The 24541-nt window shown below is 39.8% G+C and overlaps 1 protein-coding gene across 3 annotated transcripts in view; it reads right to left on the reverse strand.

Annotated features, from left to right (window-relative positions):
* MRTFB (myocardin related transcription factor B) overlaps window positions 1-23856 on the reverse strand; it is a 195783-nt gene extending 171927 nt beyond the window's left edge. Inside the window, exons 1-3 of one of the 3 annotated variants that reach the window (XM_025370713.1) lie at window positions 23804-23848; window positions 15483-15547; window positions 1166-1327 (exon numbers count right to left, since the gene is read on the reverse strand). The gene's annotated coding sequence lies outside the window, so the exon portion shown is untranslated. Of the gene's footprint in view, window positions 1-1165; window positions 1328-15482; window positions 15548-23803 lie in introns of all 3 variants that reach the window. The other 2 variants (XM_025370716.1, XM_025370712.1) reach the window with 2 other exon arrangements.
* Between the last annotated feature and the right edge of the window lie 685 nt (window positions 23857-24541).

Here is a 24541-nt window from a genome sequence, read left to right on the forward strand (position 1 = left end):
TTTCTCCACTTTGAATGACACTACCTTTGAAGAATTAATGAGCAAAGAACAAAGCTGACTACTTCTTAAATAATAGAATCATTTCAGAAAATAGAAAAAGCTGTATCATGTTAGATACATTGTAATTATTTTTTCCAGGAGCTGATAAGGGGTGCCTCCAGAAATCAACATTTTAAAAACTTCAGCTCTATAACTGATTTTAAAAGTGATACAATTTGCAGGGGTCTGGGATCCTGACACAGAAATTTTCCATGTAATTACTTAACTAAACAATGCAGAACTCAAATCCAGGATTTTGACCTCATCATTAAAATCTAAAATATACTCTCCCAGTCTTTGAGTCGCTTTGGTAAAATTCAAAATATACAAAGTCTTAGTCTATTAGATATTTGTTCAAACTTTATCTGAAAGAACAAGCATTAATCTGAGATTCAAATGAAAATCTGTTATTTTTTAAAAGATCATAATATCTATATATCCCTTAGATTAATTTAAAAAGCTGAGATACTGTAACTCGATTTGAGTTCTTAAGAGAGAAATGCTCTACTAAATTACAACTTGCTAAGATACTGACCTGCATTCAAAGCCAAATTTAATGAAAGTTCTTTAGTGAAAAATTAAGTACATAAATAAAAATGGCTCACATCTCTACTGCAAATTTAAAGAAAGGAATCTAGGCAATATGCAAAAACACTAAAAATATATGCAGTTTACTGTAATATCTTGTCATATGGAAGGGTGGCAGGACAAGAATGCTTAGCTTATAGAAGTAATACAATTGTATTTATGCTTTAAATTGTTAAAAAAAAACCTCAGGTATGAATATCGCTCTTTATATAAATACAACTATGCTTTTCTAATATTTACATAATAAAAATTATAGCATATCTGAGCTATCAATGGTTTGGTTTTCCTGACTACAGAGGTAAGACAGAGTTGGAAGCACACTGACTTCAAAAATTAAAGGGTAAAAAAACCAAAGTCAAATTCCATTTCTAGTCTAGTGTTCCAATAGTCATTAAGAGAGAGGAATCAGGAGTCAGATTTCAAGATGCCAAGATCTGAAGTCTATAATTCATTTTATTTTTATATAAAAGATGAAACTAAGTTAACATCAGCTATTCAGACTACAAAATTTAAGTCTTGATGTAAGCTGACTTCCTACTTTTAAGGTGAACTTCCAATCCTTTCCATTCACAAATAGGACTTGATTTATTAAGTTTCTTGCTTTGTATCTCCCGAGTTGATCAAAGCACACTTTCTTAGTACAATCTGTATTGTTCCAAGTGTTTTATAAACATCTCTTGTGAGAGTTTACAGAAGTGATCTGAAATCATATCCAAGGTTTCATCCCATGAGTCAGTTATTCTTAAAAAGGAAATAGAATCTCTGTCTTTATCACCTTTATTTTCCTATCTATCACAAGTCTAATTATAATCTGTAACAAAATTTTAAAAACATCATTGGCAGGATTGTCAGCAGATAATTACTGGCATTAAAAACTAAACAGGACGAAAAAGGAAAGAAAAGGCACAATTTCATTACCTGGACATAAAAATCACAGGTCTAGACAATATCCAAACTTTTATAAAGGTCCCTTCCCTAATAACTTTCAAGAGTTGTCAACCATCTAGCCCTACACAGGTAACTAACTCCTAAATCTGTTTCCTACCCTTACCTGAGATCCAATCAAACAACCCAACTGCCTACCGCACATGGTCACCTGCATTTATTCATTCGTACATAGATATATACTGTATACCCACTATGTGCCAAGTTCAGTATGCTGGGCTCTGGAGAGTCGCAGCAAAAAAAAAAACCAGTCCCTGTCCTCTCAGGGCTTCTAATAGTGAAGGAAACCAAGTCAACCAAATAATCAAAAAACTATGTAACACAGCCATAATTTCTGAGTAGTGTGGTACTAAGCTGATCTAAACTTTACTCACTGTACTTGGCTTGCATACCTCTGAACCTTTTCACAGGACAGAAGCGGTGCCATCATAGGTTACCAAAGCCACTAACTTGGGAGACATTCTTTTTTTCTTTTTTTTGAGATGAAGTCTCGCTCTGTGGCCTAGGCTGGAGTGCAGTGGTGTGATCTCAGCTCACTGCAACCTCCGCCTCCCGGGTTCAAGCAATTCTCCTGCCTCAGCCTCCTGCGTAGTTGGGATTACAAGCAGGCGCCACCATGCCCAGCTAATTTTTGTATTTTTAGTAGAGCCGGGGTTTCACTATGTTGGTTAGGCTGGTCTCGAACTCCTGACCTCAAGTGATCTGCCCACCTTGGCCTCCCAAAGTGCTGGGATTACAGGTGTGAGCCACCACGTCTGGCCTTGGGAGGCATTCTTGACCTTTCCCTTATTCTCAGATTGTTTCAATCTCTGGGTCCAACCCATATGTCTAGAGTGGATGTGCACAGATGGCTCTGCCAGAATAATCCTTCTCCACTTCTTCTAGGAACTCTCAGTGTGATGGTGATAGAGAGCTTCCAACAAAGACCCCAGTGACTGGCCAGGGGGGCACAAACTCCCAAGGCCAAGAGTGCCCCTGGGATTTTAAAACCAAAGCTGGGAGGGAAAAGCTATTTCCTTCCTCGTGGTTGGTGATGTGAAGATGGCTCCTGCCCTGTGATAACATACCACTTCTAATCTCTGAGGTCCCTGAAATTGTGCTGGTTTCTGCAGCATTTCATTCCTTTTGCAACCTTCTCCAGGAATCTTCCAATTCGCTCCCCTTTTAACTCAAGATAGTTTGAGTGAGGTTTCTGTTAACTTGCAGTCAAGAGCCCTGACTAGTACCTCCTAAACATTTCCAGCCTCTGTCTTCCACAACTCTACCACCAGTGCCCTAGTTCACATCCTTATCAATTGTCACCTGGACTCGTGTGACAGTCTAATGGGTTGCCTGTCTCTAGACCTGCCCCTCGCATCCAGCGTTCATAGTATAGTAACTAGAGTGACCCTATCACCTCCCCGCTGCTGGACTCTTCAACGGCTCCCCATCACTAAGAGCAAAATCTTAAATTCCTTAATGGGACACATCCAACTGTCTATAATCAATCTTCCTCTCCAACCAAGCAACTGTCACTCCTTGCCTTGTATTTTATACTATGACTATACAGAAAACTACACACACACACATACCCCATGCTGAACTGATTTTGAAAACCTGAAAAAATTAAAGTGGTTTTCTTTGGGCTCACTTTTAGGCATCAGAGTCATCACACCTCTGTCTACATTTTATTATATCAATAATCCTAGATATGGCTGTTGTGAGATATCTGGACTTGGTGTCCATAGCAGGAAATAACCAGAAGACAGACTAATAGACTGTAACAAAAAGTTCTGATCACCCACCCATCTTTGCAGACTGAGCACCAGCACCAACTCTTCTATAAAGCATTCTCACCTGAAAGAGGAGACTGCTTCCTTCCCCATCCTGGCACCACCATGGTCCTCTGTGGAAGCTTCCAGCATGGCAACGTGCATTCCTGTTTCTAAAGATAGGGCCACGTTCCACTCACCTCTGAATCCCCAAGCCCCGCAAAGTGCTCAGTATGTATTAGACACATAAATGTTCATGGGATGATGCGTGCATTTTGAACGACGCAGAACAATGAAAGACATCTTTCTGATTTAAAAAACAGAAAAGCACATTGGGTGTAAGGTTAGGAAATTTGGTTTTCTCACACTGAATGAGCTGAGAATATCTGAAACACAAAAGACGTTTAATACCTCTTACTCATTGTATAGTTAATAAACTATTTAATTTTGTACAAATTTTTAAAATGGGAGATGTCTAGAAATAAGGTGTAATTTTTTAACTTAAAGAAAATTTCTGACAGAGAGAATGGCACAAGCAACCAAAACAAATTGGAAAATTGAACTTCATAAAAATTAAAACACTACTTGCTTCAGAGAACAACATGAAGAAAGTGAAAAGACAATCACAGAATGGGAGAAAAGATCTTACAATTCATATATCTGATAAGGGTGGGAGTGTTTGGGTGTATATGTGTGTATACAAAATATATAAAGAACTATCACCACTCCATAAAAAGAGTGCATTTAAAAAATGGGCAAATAATTTGAATAGGCGTTTCTCTAACAAAGATATACAAGTGGCCAAAAAGCACATGAAAAGATGTTCAATACCATTAGTGATCAGGGAAATGCAAATCAAAATCATGAGACACCACTTTACATCCATTAGGATGGCTACTATGAAAAACACAATCATGGAAAAGTGTTGGCAAGGATGTGAAGAAATTGGAACCCTCAAATGTTGCTGAGAACGAAAAAGGCGCACCTTCACACAAAAGCAGGTGCACTTTGGAAAACAGTTGGGCAGTTCCTCAAAAAGTTAAATACAGAGTTACCATATAACCCAGCAATTCCACTCCTAGGTATATACCCAAAAGAAATGAAAACCTGTGTCCACTAGAAAATGTATACGCAAATGTTCATAGCAGTATGATCCATAATGACCGAAAAGTGGAAACCACCACAATGTCCATCAACTGATGAAGAAATAAGCAAAATGTAGTATTGCCCATACAATAGAACACTACTCAGCAATAAAAAGGAATGAAGTTCTGATACATGCTGCAACGCAGAAAGAAGCCAGACACAAAAGGTCACATATTTTATGATTCCATTTATATGGCATGTCCAGAATATGTAAATCCACAGATAGAAAGTAGATGAGTGGCTGCTAGAGGCAAGAGAGACAGAGAGGAGAATGGAGAGTAGGTATGGGATTTCCTTTTGGGGTGATGAAAGTGTCCTGGAATTAGTCAGAAGCGATGGGTGTACAACTCTGTGAGTATACTAAAAATCACTGAGTTCTACACTTTAAAGGGTAAACTTTATAGTATATGAATTATATCTCAATACAGCTGTTATTATTTAAAATGGTCAAAGTCATATAGTAACACCTCTGTGCAGAGGCCTGTTGAATCACTCTGCTTGCTACAGGATAACCTGTTGTAAAAACACACAATCTGTTCAAATGAGGAAATAGTTTATTTTCCTACCAATAAATCCCTACAGTGACCAACCATAAAAAACCAAATCCAAAATAAAAAAGAGGAAAGAACAAAGAAGCATGCAATCTGCAATTTGCAATTTGCTGGCAGGTACAGAATGGAATTAACCAAACACGGCACAAAGAAAAATGTTTATCAGAACTGCTTACTTCTCTTTGATTATACAGATTTAACAACTCAAAGTCCTTTCTACTCATGAAAAAATGTGCCAGCTTCTTTATTAGCACAGAGCAAGGAAAAACAAGCATTCTCTCCTATAACCAAATTAACATCCCGCAGAAGGTCTGTTTGTACTTGGCAGTCATGAACCTTTCATCTCAGAGCGCTGCTAAATTAAACAAGTCTCTGCTGTATTGAACATGATGAGCCAGACACCCTGGCAGGCTCCTCAGCTTCATGAGTTGATGTTGAAGAGCATTAGAAATAAAGAGGATGGTGAAAATGATGGTGGGGGTGCTCATAAAGTAGCATTATCTTCATTCTGTTCAGCATTTCCATGGTCTACAATGGCAACATTCTAACAACTTTCAAGATTCTAACACCACCTCTCCCTGTCCTACGGAAGAAAAGCATGGATTTTAGAGCCAGAGATCTGTACTCAAGTCACAGTTTTGTTTTGTTTTGAACCTACAAGCTGCATGCCCAAGTCCTGATTTCACAATCTCATTGAGTCCTTCTACTCTTTAAAACTGGGGTAATTAAATCTATCCTCACAGAACTGTTGTGAAAACAAAATGAGGTAATGCACACAAAAGACATCGCACAAGGCTCAATGTACATCCCCACCATAAAATTCCTCACTGCTCTTAACTCTTCAAAGAACATGCTCATTTTAGAGTTTATATCACAGTATAAGTAATAGCCACCTTCTTCTACCCAAGGACATCTAATCAATCAAAAGATCCTATGAAGATTTCGTATTACATAAATTATTCCCCTCCATCCATCTCCACCTCACATAGACTTGAAGGTAACAAAGCCATGAATAAAGTCTTTCAAATGTATTAAATCAGGGCATGGCACAAAGCATTCATTCACCTAAGAGGTATTTAAAAGCACTGAACTGAGAGACACACCAGGAGAAACACTTACTATTAGAGGAAAATGCATATTTTGCAGTGCAATAATTGGCAACCTTTCCATAAAGATTGATGCAATCTGATTGTAATTCCCAAGTGTCAGTAATCAGTTCTTAAGGTAAAAGAAAAAGGAAGTGGGATGGTTTCAAGTACTCCAGAAAAGATGTAGGAGGATATCCTTTCACACTGACAGCAATTAATGTTTGAGTGATAGCTGCTAGAACAGTCAGACTGAAGAACTTTGTTACATTAGAACAGACTGAAATATATTTAAAATAAAACTTACTGGGTTTAACATACACAAACACGTAATCTTCACCTTGAACTAGGTGTCCTCTCTGAGCAAACTGAAGAAGGAAAAGCTTGCATTTCTAGTATTTCCCATTGCCTAGCTATGATAAGGAAGGAACTGATGGTTTTCAGCCATATTCCCACGTTGGACATCTATTTAAAGAGAGTAGCCTAGACTCTGCAGCAATACAGTTAGACTCCCTCTCCTTAACTCAAGATAAATTTCCAGCGTGCCACAACACTAAGCAAAGTGCCCAGAGGTAGGAAGGAAAGAAATTTCTCAAGGGGAATAGGACATTCAGAGGTTAAGTACATATCCTTAACCTAGAGAGTTTCACTGACTATTGAGTTCATCATGGAACTTACCGCCCAAAGCTACTGTTCTCTCCTCCCCTTCCCAAACTCTACTCTTAAGACTTTGAGTTGAGAATACTCTTGGGAGAGACCAATTCAGCTGCAGATACTACAGAAGTAAGCCCTGAGTGTTGGCTTTGCTAGGGATCTATTCTCTGTACTGCATACAAGCACTTCAATTTTTTTCCCCAGGGTTAGAGTTTAATATAACTCCATCTGAATATTCTACTGCTACAAATTCTGTATATGAAGACAAAATTTTTCTCCTCTGCCCAACTTTCCAATCAAATGACTACTTCCCCTGCCAGACTAAACTTTAAGCTTTGTGCCTAAAATAGGAAGAAACTGTTGCAAATGCACAAAATCTAAGTCATTAAAGATGCTGAAAAAGTCTTCAAACTTTCTGTTTAAGTACAATGTAAAAATTATTACAAATGCAGCTAAGAGGAGAAACAAATAATAAAGCCTTAATTTTCATTAAGACTTCTGTTTACTGTAGTAATTCCTCACTTTCCAGGAGTATTTTTAGAATCAGGGCTTTAAAGCATGCAGTTAAATAAAGTCATCAGTAAAATGATAACTACATATAAGCAAATTCCTACAGTGCCACATAAAAAAGATTGAAGAAACCAGAAACTTGGTTATTTTAGAAAACAAATACAAGATTATACCGTCAGCCACAAGAAGATATCAGAGTTTTAAAGCCTAGAAAAACTTCATTAATTTAGTCCCTACTATTGGATACTCAATTATTTCAAGTCTGCCTACATTTAACTCTGGATTATTTATTAAGAAAGGGGATGCTAAGCAAATTAAAGTGCAAATAAAAATTGCTAGAGGATTATTTAGTCAATTTAAGATGCTATACATGGAAATAACTGCTGCTCAAATACTGATTAAAACTAGCTCATGAACTCTCTGGAATCCCATATTCCAACAGAAACAAAGTGTATGAAAAGAGAGGCAAAAACACTGCTTGAATCTATTAATTATTCCAACTCCTCTGTTTAGTTTGGCTGTGAAAAATTGGTTAGGAGTCAGAAAGGCTTAAAAGACAGGATACTGGACAAAGATTTATTATCTGTTCTTCTCAAAGGCTGGCAATCAACTTCTCTGCTTCCATTTTTAATGAAATGCTGAGCCACAATTAAAATATAGCTCAATGTATCTCCATTATAATTAAAAATATATTTTGGCACATTCATTTTAGCCTTGTCTTCAAATAACGTAACTATGAAAAACTTTCCCATGTCTATACTACGAAACATAAATATGATTATTTAACAAGATCTAGTATCCTACCTAGTTTAGATACTTACTTTTCCCTTGACAACAACAAAAACACACAAACAAAAAAGCAGAGTCGGAAAATAAACGGCATACAGGCCAATTCAACATTTCAAACAAAATGTCACAAAATGTTATGGTAGCAAGTATCACTGTAATTGTCTATGTCTAGATTTAGGTACATATAAAAATCACAGATGCTAGTTTTCTTATCCAAATTAAAATTTAAGGCACTTCTCATTTCCATCCTAATTCTAACAATGACAATATTTACCAACCATTAATTCCTTCAAGCACAATATGGGTGTTTGCCGTGTGCATGCCAGGTATTATATATTAGGTGCTAGATGTAAACCGGTGACTAAAATACCAGTTGTACTACTTGGTCCCTGATTTGGTGGTATATGGTCAACAATGTTAACTTGGAATGAAAAGAAAAGCATCAACATTAAAGGCAATCTATATTATTAAAAGCTGTATTTTCCTTTTTTTTTTTTTTTTTTTTTTGAGACGGAGTCTCGCTCTGTCGCCCAGGCTGGAGTGCAGTGGCCGGATCTCAGCTCACTGCAAGCTCCGCCTCCCGGGTTCACGCCATTCTCCCGCCTCAGCCTCCCGAGTAGCTGGGACCACAGGCGCCCGCCACCTTGCCCGGCTAATTTTTTGTATTTTTTTTTTTTTTTGAGATGGACTTTCGCTCTTATTGCCCAGGCTAGAGTGCAGTGGCATGATCTCGGCTCATTGCAACCTCTGCTGCTCGGGTTCAAGTGATTCTCCTGCCTCAGCCTCCCAAGTAGCTGGATTACAGGCGCCTGTCACCACGCCTGGCTAATTTTTTGTGTTTTTAGTAGAGACGGGGTTCCACCATGTTGGCCAGGCTGGTCTCGAACTCCTGACTTCAGGTAATCCACTCATCTCGGCCTCCCAAAGTGCTGGGATTACAGGCGTGAGCCACCACTCCTGGCCTGAAGATGTATTTTCTATCTGAAGAAAAAAAGATGACTTTTAATTGGCTTTTTTTTCTTTAAGAGATGAGATCTTGCTATATTGTCCAGGCTGGTCTCCAACTCCGGGCTCAAACAATCATCTCACCTCACCCTCCTGAGCAACTGGGATTATAAGTATTTGCCACCATGCCTTGTTAATTTTTTCTTATTTTAATTTAAACTTTTTTTTGGTAAAGACAGGGTCTCACCATATTGCCTACACTGGCTCTCTGATTTTCTTGTTTGAAATAGCTCCTGATAGTTAATTGGCTTTTTACTAAGTAAAAGAACAAACCATAGGTCAATGACAAAGTTGGTATATGTTTCATATGAAACCTTCCTCAAGTAAATCTTACTTGATTAAAATAAAAGCTAAGGCAAATATAAAATTAAAGATCACACTCATATCAGAAACTGTTAAAATCATTAAACAGAAGAGATTCAACATCAGTAAACATAGGTTTACATATGAATGCATATTCACATAATCCACATAACTCAATAATATCATCACCCAAGTTTGTAAGTCATATTCTACATGCTATTCCACAACTGATATCTATGTTTGAGGCATGTTAAGAAAGTAATCTTTAAAGCTTCTTTCTTTATCTTTTTAATTTTTTTCAAGACAGGGTCTCGCTCTATCGCCCAGGCTGGAGTGCAGTGGCATGTTCTTGGCTCACTGCAACCTCCACATCCTAGCCTCAAGTGATCCTCCTGCCTCAGCCTCCTGAACAGCTGGGATGACAGGCGTGAGCCACCATGCCCAGCTAATTTTGCATTTTTTGCAGAGATGGGATTTCACTATGTTATTGTGCAGGCCAGTCTTGAACTCCTGAGCTCAAGCGGTCCACCTGCCTTGGCCTCCCAAAGTGCTGAGATTACACGTGTTAGATAACATGCCTAGACTTAAAGCTTCTTGAAACTGCACTACAAGTGAGTAAAAAACAAAGGGAGAGTTCGCTATGGAGGAAAACTTTCAGTATTGGAAACAGTAACAGACAGTTGACCTATAGTTTAAAAATATTTATAATGAGTTAATGAAGGCAACAGATGAAAAACAAAGAATTCAACATACTTCAACACTCTCATCATATATAAAGTCCAAGAGCATTTCATCTATGCATGAGAACCACAGGTATCTTCTCAATAAGAAAATTCTGGCCGGGCGTGGTGGCTCAAGCCTGTAATCCCAGCACTTTGGGAGGCCGAGGCGGGTGGATCACGAGGTCAGGAGATCGAGACCATCCTGGCTAACACAGTGAAACCCCGTCTCTACTAAAAATACAAAAAACTAGCCGGGCGTGGTGGCGGGCGCCTGTAGTCCCAGCTACTCGGAGGCTGAGGCGGAAGAATGGCGTGAACCCGGGAGGTGGAACTTGCAGTGAGCCGAGATCGCGCCACTGCACTGCAGCCTGGGCGACAGAGCGAGACTCCGTCTCAAAAAAAAAAAAAAAAAAAAAAAAAAAAAAAAAAAAAAAAGAAAATTCTTCACGTTAGTAAGAATATCAAATTGGAGGTCTTTGAAAACCTAAAAGGTATATTCCAATTAGAAACCTTGTTGTCTCAAAAAAATACTGTTTTTGTCTCCTATTGGATTGCCAAAGATTAAAAAGATTAACAGGTTACATACAAAAGAAGGCGGTGTAAGATGGTGGAACAAGATTCTCCAGTATTCGTCCCAGGGCAGAAACATCAATTTGAACAACTATCCATCCCGCAAAACACCTTCACAAGAGCTAAGAAAAACAGGTGAGAGATTACAGTACCTGGTTATAGCACAAAAACTAAAAAAGACACACTGAAGGTGGTAGGAAGGATAGCTTTACATTGGTGGTAGGAAGGATAGCTTTACATTACCCACGTCACCCACCCCCCGCAACCCTAGGCAGCATAGCGTGGAGACAGATACCATCAGATGGGGGAAAGAGAGGTAAGTAAGCATAGGACTGTGTCTTGAATTCTAACACCAGGCCCAACACAGTAAAACCCAGTACCCAGAAGAGCTCCATGGCCCCTGACTCTAAGCCAGTACCCAGGGACTGTGCCTTCAGACCTGTCCTGGATCCAGGTGGAAACCTGTATCCCCTATGAGGCAGACTCCATTTCCAGTCCACATTACTGCCAGCCAACTACAGCAGGGTTGGGCTTCTGATACTCTCAGTGGCTTCAGGATTCAGGCATCCAATTAAGAAAGGAAGAAGTAAAATTGTTCCTGTTTGCAGATGACATGACCTTATATATAGACAACCCTAAAGTCTCCACCAAAAAAAAAACTGTTGTAACTAATAAATGAATTTAGTAAATTTGCAGGATATAAAAATCAACATACAAAAATCAGTAATACTTCTATATACTAACAATGAACCATATGAAAAAAAAAATCAAGAAAATAATCCTATTTACAACAGTTACCAAAAAAATAAAATACTTAGGAATAAACTGAACCAAGGAGGTAAAAGATTTCTACACCGAAAACTAAAACATCAGTAAAAGAAAATGAAGACACAAATAAATGCAAAGACATCCCATGCTCATGGATCAAAAGTATATTTTTAAAATGCCCATGCTACCCAAAGTGCACTACTGATTAAGTGCAATCCTTATCAAAACACCAATAACATTCTTCACAGAAAGAGAAAAAAATCCTGAAGTTTGTATGGAATTACCAAAGGATATGAACAGCCAAAGCAATCTTGTCATTTTATTTACTTTATTTTATTTATATATTATTATTATTTTATTGAGACAGTCTCGTTCTGTTGCCCAGGCTGGAATACAGTGGTACAATCGTGTAGCTCACTGCAACCTCAAACTCCTGGCTCAAGCAATCTTTCCACCTTAGCCTCATAAGTAACTGGAACTACAGGTACAAATGACCACACCTGGCTAATTTTTATTTTTTGCAGAAACAGGGTCTCACTTTGTTGCCCCACCTGGTCTCGAACTTCTGGTTTTCAAACTATCCTCCTGCTGTGGCTTCCCAGAGGGCTGGGATTTGAGCCACTGCACCCAGCCACAATCTTGAATAAAATAAAAAAGTTGGAGGTATCACAATACCTGATTTCAAATTGTACTATGAAGTTACAGTAACCAAACAGCATGGTACTAGCTTAAAATACAGACACAGACAAATGGAACAGAATAAAGAACCCAGAAATAAATTTATGCACTTACAGTCAACTGATTTTTGACAAAGGTGCCAAGAATAAACAATGGGGAAAGGACAGTCTCTTCCAAATGGTGTTGGCAAAACTGGATACCCACATGCAGGAGAATGAAATTAGATCCTTATCTCACATCATATACAAAAATCAACTCAAAATGTATTAAAGACTTAAATGTAAGATGTGAAATCATAAAGCTCCTAGGAGAAAACATAGAGGAAAAGTTCCATGACATTGGTCTGGACAATGATTTTTAGATATGAACCCCAAAACACAGGCAACAAAAGCACAAATCGACAAATGGGATTATACCAAATTAATAAACTTCCACACAGCAAAGAAAGCAATCAACAGTGAAGAAACTTCCTAAAGAATGGGAGAAAATATCTGCAAACTACACATCTGGTAAGGGGTTAACATCCAAAATATGTAAGAAACTTAACTCAATAGCAAGAAAAAAATCCGATTAAAAAATGGACAAGGGTGGTGGCTCACACCTATAATCCCAGCACTTTGGGAAGCCGAGGCGGGTGGAATGCTTGAGCCCAGGAGTCTGAGACCAGCCTGGGCAACACGGCGAGACACTGTCTCTACAAAAATACAAAAAATTTGGCAGAGTGTGGTGGCATGTGCCTGTGGTCCCAGCTACTTGGGAGGCTGAGGTGGGAGGACCACTTGAGCCTGGAAGGTCAAGGTTGCAGTAAGCCGTGATTGCACCACTGCACTCTAGCCTGGATAGACATTTCTCAAAAGAAGCATACAAATGGCCAGGTGTGGAGGCTCATGCCTGAATCCCAGCACTTTGGGAGGCTGACGAGGGTGGATCATCAGAGGTCAGGAGTTCAAGATGAACCTGGTCAACATGGTGAAACCCCGTCTCTACTAAAAACACAAAAGTTAGTCGGGCATGGTGGTGGATGCCTGTAATCCCAGCTACTTGCAAGGCTGAGACAGGAGAATTGCTTGAATCCGGGAAGCGGAGGTTGCAGTGAGCCAAGATTGCAGCACTGCATTCCAGCCTGCGTGAGAAGAGTGAAACTCCATCTCAAAAAAAAAAAAAAGAAAAAAAAAAAAAGAAAAAAAAAAAGCAGCATACGAATAGCCAGCAAATACATGAAAAAGTGTTAAACACCACTAGTAAATCCAAGTTAAAGCCACAATGAGATACCACCTCCTGTCGGACTGGCTACTAAGATAAAAGGTTACTGGCTAAGATAAAAGGTTACTATAACTTCACAGTACAATTTGAAATCAGGTAGTGTGATACCTCCAACTTTTTTATTTTATTCAAGATTGTGGCTGGGTGCAATGGCTCAAATCCCAGCACTTTGGGAAGCCAAGGCAGGAGGATGTTTGAAAACCAGAAGTTCGAGACCAGGCAGGTCAACAAAGTGAGACCCTGTTTCTGCACATTCGACTCCTGTCGGAATGGCTACTATCAAAAAGATAAAAGGTAACAAATGCTGGCAAAAATGTAGAGACAAAGAAACCCTTGAACACCGTTAGGAGGAATGTAAATTATTGCCATTATGGAAAACAGTGTGAGAGTTTCTCAAATAAATTAAAAATGGAACTACCATATGATACAGCAATCCCACTATTGGGTATTTATGCAAAGGAAATGAAATCAGTATGTCAAAGAGATAATCTGCACTCTCATGTTTACTGCAGCACTATTCACAATAGCTAAGACATGGAAGCAACCTAGGTGTCCATCAACAGATGAATGGATGAAGAAAATGTGGCATATATACACAATGGAGTACTTAATTCAATTATAAAAAAGGAAATCCTGTCATTTGTGACAACATGGATGAACCTGGAGAACATTACCTTAAGTGAAATAAGCCTGATACAGAAAGACAAATACTACATGTTCTTACTCATACAAGGAATCTGAAAAAGTTGATCTCATAGAAGAAGAGAGTAGAATGATGGTTACCAGAGGTGTTAGAAGGTCAGGGGCGTGTGGCGGTGATGGTGTGGAGATGTTAGTCAAAGAATACAAAATTCCAGTTAGAAGGAATAATTTAAAGTGATCTATTGTACAGCACAGTGACTACTGTTAATTATGATATATTGTATTCTTCCAAAAATAGAGTAAATACAAAGACAGTAAACGTTCAGCCTTTTCACCACAAAAATGCTAGATTGAAACATTAGCTAGATTGAAACATTCCACGACGTACACATACTTCAAAACATGTTGTACACAATACATATATACAATTTTACTTGTCTATTTAAAATAAACAAATAAATTTGGAAAAAAGTTACATACACATAAACATTAACAAAACTCTGTGTGGGCAAGCGTATGGAAAGCAGGACTCTTATGGATTCTGAGTGGGGTTAGAAACTGGTAGTCTCTTTGGAGGACAGGTTAGCCATGTCTCAACATTTTATATGTGTATAATATCTGACCCAGCAGTTACACGTCTAAGAAAAGAAATGAACAAGTATACAATGATATAAGCAGAGGGTCGATCAATACATCTTTATCTACAACAAAGGAAAACTAGAAACGATCTAAAAGGTCATCAAAGGCATAAAGTATGGTGCCTCTAAAAGAAGGAACATTAGGCAACCAGTAAAATCATCATGTATGATTATGCATATCTTTTCCAATTCCTGCAGAGAGATGTACAAAACATATTTTTGCATTAAAAAAGGCTACTATATACAGGTAAACCAATTTATTTAAAATTTGGTATATAAATTCTTCTATATCCATAGATAGATTTCTAAAAGTATGTTCACCAAAATATTAATAGCAGTCATTTCTTGGTGGTAGAAGTTGGATGCTAACTTCTATCATTATGTTGTTTTACACTGATAGAAAGTTTTTTCATTATTATAATTTAAAAAACCCAGAATTTTATTTAAGAAAAAGAAGTGTTCCTATCTCACCAAAAGTAGCTTAAAATTCTTTCAACTCCCTATTTTAAGAAAAAAGTATTCACTGAATGTTCTAAAGTATATATAACCACTAAATAGCTATGAGTTTCTACTTGCTAGATTTCCTTCTCAGTACCATGCTTTAAAACCATGAGAAAACAGGAATTTAAAGATTAGATTCAAAGAGGTCGAGAACGTCAAATGAACTGATTTGAACAGCCCACATTACTGGCATCTACCTTAAGAACTCTAGGTTCTATGAACTTCACCATTCCTAAAACAAACTCCCTGTTAGACCTCAAGAAAGCAGGCTGTGAGAGGAAGTAAAAAAAATAAATTACAGCTTCTTTGTTAAAAAAATTATTTAAAAACTTACCTCAGTAAGAATATTTAGTTATTTTCCTGTCTTACATTCTCTTTCTTAGCACCTTTATTGTGAACCTGAAAATAAAAAAAAAAAAAAAGGCAAAAATTACTTTTTATTGAGCACCTACTACATGCCAGACATGGTGGTGTCTCCTGGAGAATGTGAAGTCTAAGATAAACTGGAAATAACAAAATAGAACTTATTAAAATGGAATCGTCAGGAAGGAAAGTAAAAATTTCAAAGTATAACTAAAACTTTTCCTAAATTGTTCAAGAATCTATAAATGACTGTATTCAAAGAATTGTATTCAACAAGCCTGGAGAACTGCAGCAGGTTAAGAGTTGGAGTGCTAGGCTCAGAGCATCTGCATTAGAATCCCAGTTTTACCACTTTCTACCTGTGTGATCTGGGGTAAGTAACTTCTCTGTGTGCCTGTTTTCCCATATGTGTAACAATAGTACCCAATTCATAGGACTGCTGAGGATTATATGAAATAATCCACATCGGGGACTCTAAAGCAGTTCCTGAAATATATGTTCAATAAATACTATTTTTATTATAATGTTATTATATAATAATAAATCTGCCTCTCACCATCTCCACCACCAGCATTATTTATGATGACAATAATTATTACTAATTGGCTGGGCACAGTGGCATACACCAGTAATCCCCGGGCTTGATGAGGCCAAGGTGGGCAGATTGCTTGAGCCCTGAAGTTTGAGACCAGCCTGGGGCAACACAGTAAGACCGTCTCTCTTAAAAAAAAAAAAAAAAAAAAATTTGCCAGGAGTGGTGGTGCCCCTGTAGTCCCAGTTGCTCAGGAGGCTGAGGTAGGATGATTGCTTGAGCCAAGGAGTTCAAGGCTGCAGTAAGCATAATTGTGCCACTGCCCGTGTCATGTACTCCAGCCTGCATGAGAGAGACTCCGTCTCTAAAAAAAAAGGGGAGGGGGTGGGCATGAGCTTTGTACTCCAGGGGCTTACCGTATCCTGGGTGAAATAAGAGCTACCTAGACACATTATATAAAGCAAAAGAAAGATCAAAGTCAATTATTCATTCATTTAACAAACATCTGAATGTCCAATCTTTGCCAGTATTTTGCTGTGTGCAGGGCATTATCTGGTGTGCAGGACGAACACAGTTTCTCTCCTTACAGAGTTTACAGTACATCAAGGCCCAAGCTGCATGATGGACAAGCTATATGCAGAGACAGATACTGTTTTTGACTGGGTGGGGGACAATAACAGATCTGAACTGGCAGAATTAGGTAGCACTATATTCTGGGTGGGAGGAATGTGGTTCCAGGAAACACAGGGCCTCTAGGAAACAGAAGCAGCACCATTGTTAGAGTGCATCCAAGAGAGACTAAGGCAGCAAGGCAAGAAGCAGGAGGGGGCCTTGAACACCAGGCTGAGTTTGTTCTCTGTTTTCAGGTACATTAATTGTCCTGCTGAAATTAAACAAGAGCTTAGTTTTAACTTCAATTCTAATGTCTTGTAACTCTTTTTCTCTATGGGTCCTTTCTTTTTTTCTTTTTTGAAAGTGAGACGGGTAAGAGTGGGAAAAAAACGAGGCAATGGCAACCTCAGCCCATGTTGGTAACAATGGTGGGAGTGGACCAACGGCACTAATAGATGAGTTTCACACGTTTTCTCTTTTAATCCCTCTAGCATTCTTACAGACATTATTGCTCCTTTTACAGGTTAGGACACTGAGGCTCAGAGAAGTCAAATAGATTTTAAGTTCATAAACTTAACATGATCTTTATTCTTTAAAAGGTGCTTTCTGGAACTAGACAAAACGATTCTAAAGTTCACATGGAAAAATAAATAAGCAAGAATTGCCAAAAAAAAAAAAAAAAAAAAAAAGAGCAACAAGGGGAAACTAGTTTTAAAAGATATTAAAACATTCTATAAAACCAATGTAGTACTGGTATATGAAAAGAAAGACTAACGTCATAGAATAGGAAGTGCAGAGATGTACCCCAATAAATCCAAAAACTCACACCACCATAAACTGGATTCAGAGATGAACACTGAAACAAATGGGTAAAGATAACTGGTGGCCACATGGAAAAAGGAAACGTTAAATTATATATCACTCTGAACACCAGAATAAATCCTAAATGGATCAGAGATCTAAGCGTTAAAATGAAACCATAAAAGCACTAAAAGAAAACACGGGCGAATTCCAGAGGTCGTGGAGGCCTTTGACGTAAAATCCAGATACCGTAAGAGATTAATGTTAAGTACATAAAATGTAAAGAAAGCCATATTTAAGCCTTCTTTACATCAAAATACATGAAAGTCATTTTTAAAAACAAGTAACAAGTTGAGGGAAACTGCAACCTCACAAAGGGCTAATCTCTCTAATTCAAGCATTTATAGAAATTGGTAAGAAAAAGCAATCCAGAAGAAAAACGTGCAAAGGGCATGAACAGATAGCTCACAGAAAAAGTAATACGAATAGCCTTTAAGCACATGCAAAGGTGCTCAGCCCGATTCATAATGACAGCAATGCACATTAAGTTTTCATGATAACTACATGGAGTTATCATTTTTCATCTACAAGACTGACACAAATCCAAAGGTTAACCGTCGGAGAGGTTATGAAGAAATAAGGAGTCTCATATATTACTTATGCGAACTCAAAATAGAGCAGCTCTAGAAGAAGAAAGTATTTATACCAATTATAAATGCATTGCCCACTAACCAGCAATCCCACTTCTAGGAATGTATCCAACAGATAATGCCTGCAGATATACAAAACGTGCACAAGGTTATTCAGCGCAGTGCCACCTGTGAGTCTCGGACTGGAAACAACTCAAATACTGATCACTGGAGGCTAAACAGCCAAACAACGCATATTTTACAATTGTTTAGAAAAACCTTTTCTGGGCCAGGTGCAGTGGCTCTTGCCTGTAATCCCAGCACTTTGGGAGGCCGACGTAGGTGGCTAACCTGAGATCAGGAGTTCGAAACCAGCCTGGCTAACATGGAGAAATGCCATCTCTACTAAAAATACAAAAATTAGCCAGGCCTGGTGGCATGTGCACCTGTAGTCCCAGCTACAGGTGGGAGGCTGAGGCAGGAGAATCGCTTGAACCTGAGAGTTGGAGGTTACAGTGAGGTAAGATGGTGCCACTGCACTCCAATCTGGGCGACAGAGCGAGACTCTGTCTCAAAAGAAGAAAATAAAAGAAAAACAGTGTAAAAAAAAAGTTTCCTATATACTAATTTGAAGATATGTCAAGATAATATTAACTTTTAAAAAAAAGGAGCAGAATATTCACAGTCTGTATATTTTATATAAAAACAGTATATATAGTATATTAGTATTTCCTTGTATCTGTATCTATAAAAAAAAAGATGTCTATAAGAAACAAATGAAAGGTTATTTATGGAGGGAATTAAGACAATTGGAATTTAGATTTCTCAAAATATGCCTTGTATCATTTTAATTTTTGAACCATACGAACATTTTATCTACACAAAAAGAATTTCTAAATGTTAAGAGCACCTCGCAAAAAGAAGTGAAAAAGAACTACCTATAAACCAGAGTCTAAATTTTCTCTGAAATTGGTGTCAAGCAATTTTAGTGTGGCCATCACCATAAATTATAAGACAAGGTGCTTTTCTTTCCTCCAATTGAGCCAAAGTATATGATTATAATAATCTATTTTTAAAAACTGAGGTGAGGAATTAGAAGAGAGAACAGAAAAAGGTGAAAAGAGAAGGAGCTCTACTCTAATGGTTCTCAAAGTATGGTCCTTGGACCAGCAGAATCATCACCACCGGATAATTTGTTAACAATGTAAATTCTATGGGCCCAGCCCAGACCTACTGAATCAGAGACTCTGGAGGCTGCGGCTAGCAATCCTTCCAATACACACTCAAGTTTGACAGACACAGATCTGGTCCCATGATTTTTACATATTCATGTGCATTGCCCAGGAAGGGATATTTTAAAATGCAAATTCTGGGCCAGTTGGTCTGGAGCTGAGCTCAGAGTCCACATTTCAAACAAGGTCCAGGATGCTGCTGATGTGCTGATGGTGTGGGGACCACATTTTAAGACGTAAAGCCCAGGTCCACCTGGGGAAGAAGGTACGCAAAGGGTCTTCACGTGATTGAGTTTGCTGTGAAACCTGCACTCAACATTAGACAGAAAAAGTCCTTACACAGGTTTCTTAGCTAAGGTATACCATGGAACTAGCTTCCCATAAAAACTGTGTACTTCACACAGAGTAAGTACGTTTTCAAATATATTTCTTAAACAACAATAACAACTATGATTCACTGAGATCCAATTTAAGGATGTCCCATTTGAGAAAACTTTCATTTATAAGTGGGTCTTCCAGAATGGAAACAAACAAAAAAAACCGTATTCATACAACTGCCAGGTTATATTATCTGATTAACTTTACCTCAAACACACTAACCATACCATCTGCTCTTCGTGAAAATTCATCAAGCAGTTTGTTTCCTTTTAAACATTTTCAAAAAAAAAAAAAAAAGGTTCTATTTACAAACATTGATTCTCCATTTGTTTTACATGAAGGGAAAATCTCTACAGGAATCTTCTTAGTAAAGAATTCTAGTTTAAATGGAAGGGTCTAGAAATGCTGTGTATCTTCATATTGCAAGTCACCCTTCAAATCAAGTTTTTGGTGTTAAACATTAATCACTGGCCGAGCGCGGTGGCTCACGCTTGTAATCCCAGCACTTTGGGAGGCCGAGGCGGGCGGATCACAAGGTCAGGAGATCGAGACCATGGTGAAACCCCGTCTCTACTAAAAATAGAAAAAATTAGCCGGGCGCAGCGGCGGGCGCCTGTAGTCCCAGCTACTCGGGAGGCTGAGGCAGGAGAATGGCGTGAACCTGGGAGGCGCAGCTTGCAGTGAGCCGAGATTGCGCCACTGCACTCCAGCCTGGGCGACAGAGCGAGACTCCGTCTCAAAAAAAAAAAAAAAAAAAACCTTAATCATCATTTCATATTCCCTATTCATGTAGTAAAATTATGTAATAATTTTTACATATTCCCTATTTCATTGACTCTAACATGCCATCAATTTCAAGACACATTCCTATTTAATGTCCTACTAAGAAGTTGCCAACAACATGCTAATTTTAAGATGTCATTCTATCTCACATACGTATCTTAAAAATCAATAAAACATCTTAATTACAAATCAGAGATATGTGCATAGTATTCATTTTCTAGTTAACATTTGTGTCTCTCAAATGTAAAACGTCATAAAGGCATGAACTTTTATCCATTCGACAATCTATCCCCTATGACTAGAAAAATGGAACATTTTCAATCAACATTTTTTACATACAGGTGAGTATTTTTTAAAGTTCTGATTTTAAAACCCAGTAATGACCTCTTTTACCCTGGAGCAAGATACTACTTGCTCAAATTAATATAAATTCATTACTCTCAATTTGGATAAATTTCCATCTCAAAGGTGTTCAATGTCTCTGACTCTAGATAATTTAAAGTATAACCTTCTGTTTTGACAACAGTCAAAACCTACATGTCTGTTTCCATAGCACCTTTCAAACGTAACATGCAACTAATAATAAACATCTTACATCAAGAAACAACTTATCTAGTCAACAAAAAAAAGCCAAATAAACTTTTTTTAAAAGCAAGAGTTAAATGTATAATGTTACAATGTAGGGAACACTGTAACATATATAAATTTCATACTTAGGTAACATATAAATGGTCTGAGCTGAACTTTCTTAACTCCATTTGCATTTTCCCCTATGCAGCAAGACTAGCAGAGTTTGAAATGAAAAGACAATTTCTAACAAATCACACCGTGAGGACTACTGGCATATGTGAGTACAAGTAATTTTAATTTTTACCTTTGAATACATCTACATTTTCCAAATTCGCTAATACAGGTATTAGTAAGCAAAAGCAGCTATTTAAAAGGTGATTACACTAGTTTACATTACACTTAGCTAAGACTTATTTCTACACATTATTGCTGTTGCTTCCCAACTCCATTCTAACCTCAATCTGCTACTTGATTCAAGTGTTTAGTTGTCAACATTTCCATTAAACACAGCCAATCTTTCAGACAGATGGACACAGGTACTAACCTGGCCTCCCATCTGAGATTCTAGAATAATCAATGACAGCGCCACTAACCAAAAGCATGCTTTTGTACGTCAGACACTTCTGAAAGAAAGAAGAAAAAAGAAACTCTCAGCAAAAACTGTCAGTTAAATTTCCTTTTATAATTCCTACAATAATTTACTAGATAACATTGTTGTTTGGAGTGGTTCTCCAAGGAGCTGGAACTGCCCCCAAGGAACATTTTTAATTATCAAAGAGACTGGGGGACACCGCTGGCATTTAGGGCTTGGGGGCCTGGATCTAAAAGACTTCACACAACACATAGGTGGAACACATCTGTATAACGAAGATTCACCTGGTACAAGAGTCTTTCAAATGAACGGGCAGATTAAGCCCACTATAAACTGGCATTACTTTATAATATTTAAAAGTTTTTACAAGAAATTGCAGGGAAACGCCAGTAATGTAGGAGAAAGTAGCAAGGGAAGCTTAAAGAGAGTAAGGGAAAACTGTCTAAACATTAGCGATCGTTTCCTCACACCACACACAATTAACATACAATTGTAATATCAGAATACTGAGCATATATAAACAAGTGAGATACTGATATTGAACCCAAAATTTTCAACCTTCATAATATTTTATTATTACCAATGGTAATTGCTAGGAAGCCAGTATTGTCCCTTCGAGTGTGTGACACAAAAGATATTCTACAATATAATTTAAAAATATGGATCCGTGGAGGGCTTATGCTAATATTTACGTGTGGATTGAGACAGTCCGTTATTTGTCTTGCCATGCTATCTCTAGTTCAATCTAGGTGGTTTTCTCTCTTTAATTCGCAAGAAACAGGTTATTCCAGCCTAGGTGTTTTTCCCCCCAACCTCCGTCTGCATCTCTGCTCTTTCGTTGAAGTGGGGGCCACACTCTGTAGACCGGGCTGGAGTGCAGTGGTGCAATCATAGCTCACTACAGCCTTGAACTTCTGGGCTCAAGAGATCCCCTCACCTCAGCCTCCCCAGCAGCTGAGACTACAGGTGTGCGCCACCACACCACGCTCATTTTTTCTTTTTTTTTGTACAGACAGAATCTTACTATATTGCCCAGGCTTGCTCTTGTTTGAAACAGCGCCTCAGAATTTTTTTAACCAATACAAACGTACTCATTAGAAGCTGACACAAGCACTCCAGTATATGCTGTCTTCTAGCATGAGTATGCCCTAGATGTGAATGATACATCAACATGTCATATACTGTTCTCTATTTCACCCTTACACTTCAATCAAACCATTATATTGCTTTTCAGTGATGTGGGTAGGGAGGTTACATTGTTTATGAATTTCATTTCAGGGTAGTAAAGTGGGCTTTAGACATGTTTGCTGCAAAGGGGAAGAAGGGACCTTGATTCTGACGAGGTTGAGAACCACTGTTTCCAAGAGTGGAATCGCGTGCTGAAACGAAAATTAAACTTTTAGAGAAGTGTTTCTTTTGCCTAAGGCAAGCCCTGGGCTCCAATACTCCACTTCATTGGGCCTGACATCCCACCACCAGCACACGCCCGCTGCTCTCAGCCCACCTCTGCTTCCCTGTAGAGCCAAACAATGGTTCTTGACCGCTTGGGGATGGGGACCCTTTTAGGAACAAGACAAAAGCCCTGGAAAAACTCTCTCCCGAGAAACCCATACACCAAGCTGCATTCAATTTCAGGGCGCTCCCAGACACCCCCTCTACAGCCCCATCGGGATCCTGGGAGAAAAGGGCTGAGGGGAGTGGGAAGTGGGAAGTGGGAGGAGGAAGGGGGCGCCGGGGTCCGGGTCTCCTCCCACCGCCTCTCCGCAGTGTGGCTTTGGCCCGGGCGCTCCACCTCTCTGTGCAGCCCCGGGGTGGAAGCGCACAACTTAAGTGCTCGGCACACAGCAGAGGCTCAATAAATGCTGCTGCCACTGTCAGCGGGGCCAACCCCGCAGTCGAGAGGGACGCTGAGGCGGCCCCGGGGTCGCGCCCGGGCGCGAGGTCCGGTTGAAGGGGGCACCGGCCCGCGGCCCCGGCCGTCCCGCCCCGCGCTAGTCCCAGGGACCGCGCGAACCAAGCGGCGCCGCAGCTGCTGCGGGGACGAACAGGGATGGCCGCCTGGGACGCGGGACGTTCACCAGGCCAGCTCCCCCACCCAGCCCTCGGTCTCGGCCGCTCTCACCCGGCCTCAGCCCCCAACGGCCGCCACCGCCCGCCGCTCACCTCCCCGGCCGCCGCCGCCGCCGCTCCCGCCGCCGCCGCGCGATCTCGCGAGACTTCGCTCCCCTCGGCACTCCCCCTCCCTCCCCGCGGCGCTCGCGGACCCCAGGCTGGAAGCCGCTCCGCGTGCTCTCCGGACGCCGCCCACCCCGCCTCAAGGGTCAAGCCCGGCTGCTCTCGCTACTTGCCCCCGACTCCTTCCCTGCGTGCCCTCCGCCCACTCCCCGTGATGGAGAAGGGTTAAAGCCCAGGTGCAAGGCGGCCGCCTCCGTCTCACCTGGCCGGCCGGGTGCGCGTGCGCATGCGCATGTCTGGGGCTCGGCCCTGAGCCTCTGCAAAGGCTTGGTCGGCGGCGACAAAGGTGACCGCTACCACCCGTCCTGAGTGCTCGCTGCGCGCCAAGCACTTAACAGCCCCCTTCGGTCCTCACACTGCCCCCCATAGTGGGTATTACCAGCCTCCCCATTCTAGAGAGGGGAAAAATGGAGGCCTGGCAAGCAAAGTACAGTAACGGCTGCATGTCACACAGCCAGGAATTGGCTGAGCCAGTGTTGGAATCTGGAGTTGTCTGATGCCCAGCCCAAACCGCATTTCTGCACCTCAGTGACAGCCCCCAGGCCCTGTCCCTCCCGCTCAAGGCTCAAGGCTCTGCCTCTCAGCCCCAGTCTTCATTCTCTCCCAAGATTCACCAAGGTGAGAGGAGGAGCTCCTGGGAAGTCATTTGCTACAATCTCTCTGTTT

The sequence above is a fragment of the Theropithecus gelada genome, chromosome 20 (assembly GCF_003255815.1).
Source record: "Theropithecus gelada isolate Dixy chromosome 20, Tgel_1.0, whole genome shotgun sequence".
NCBI lineage: Eukaryota > Metazoa > Chordata > Mammalia > Primates > Cercopithecidae > Theropithecus > Theropithecus gelada.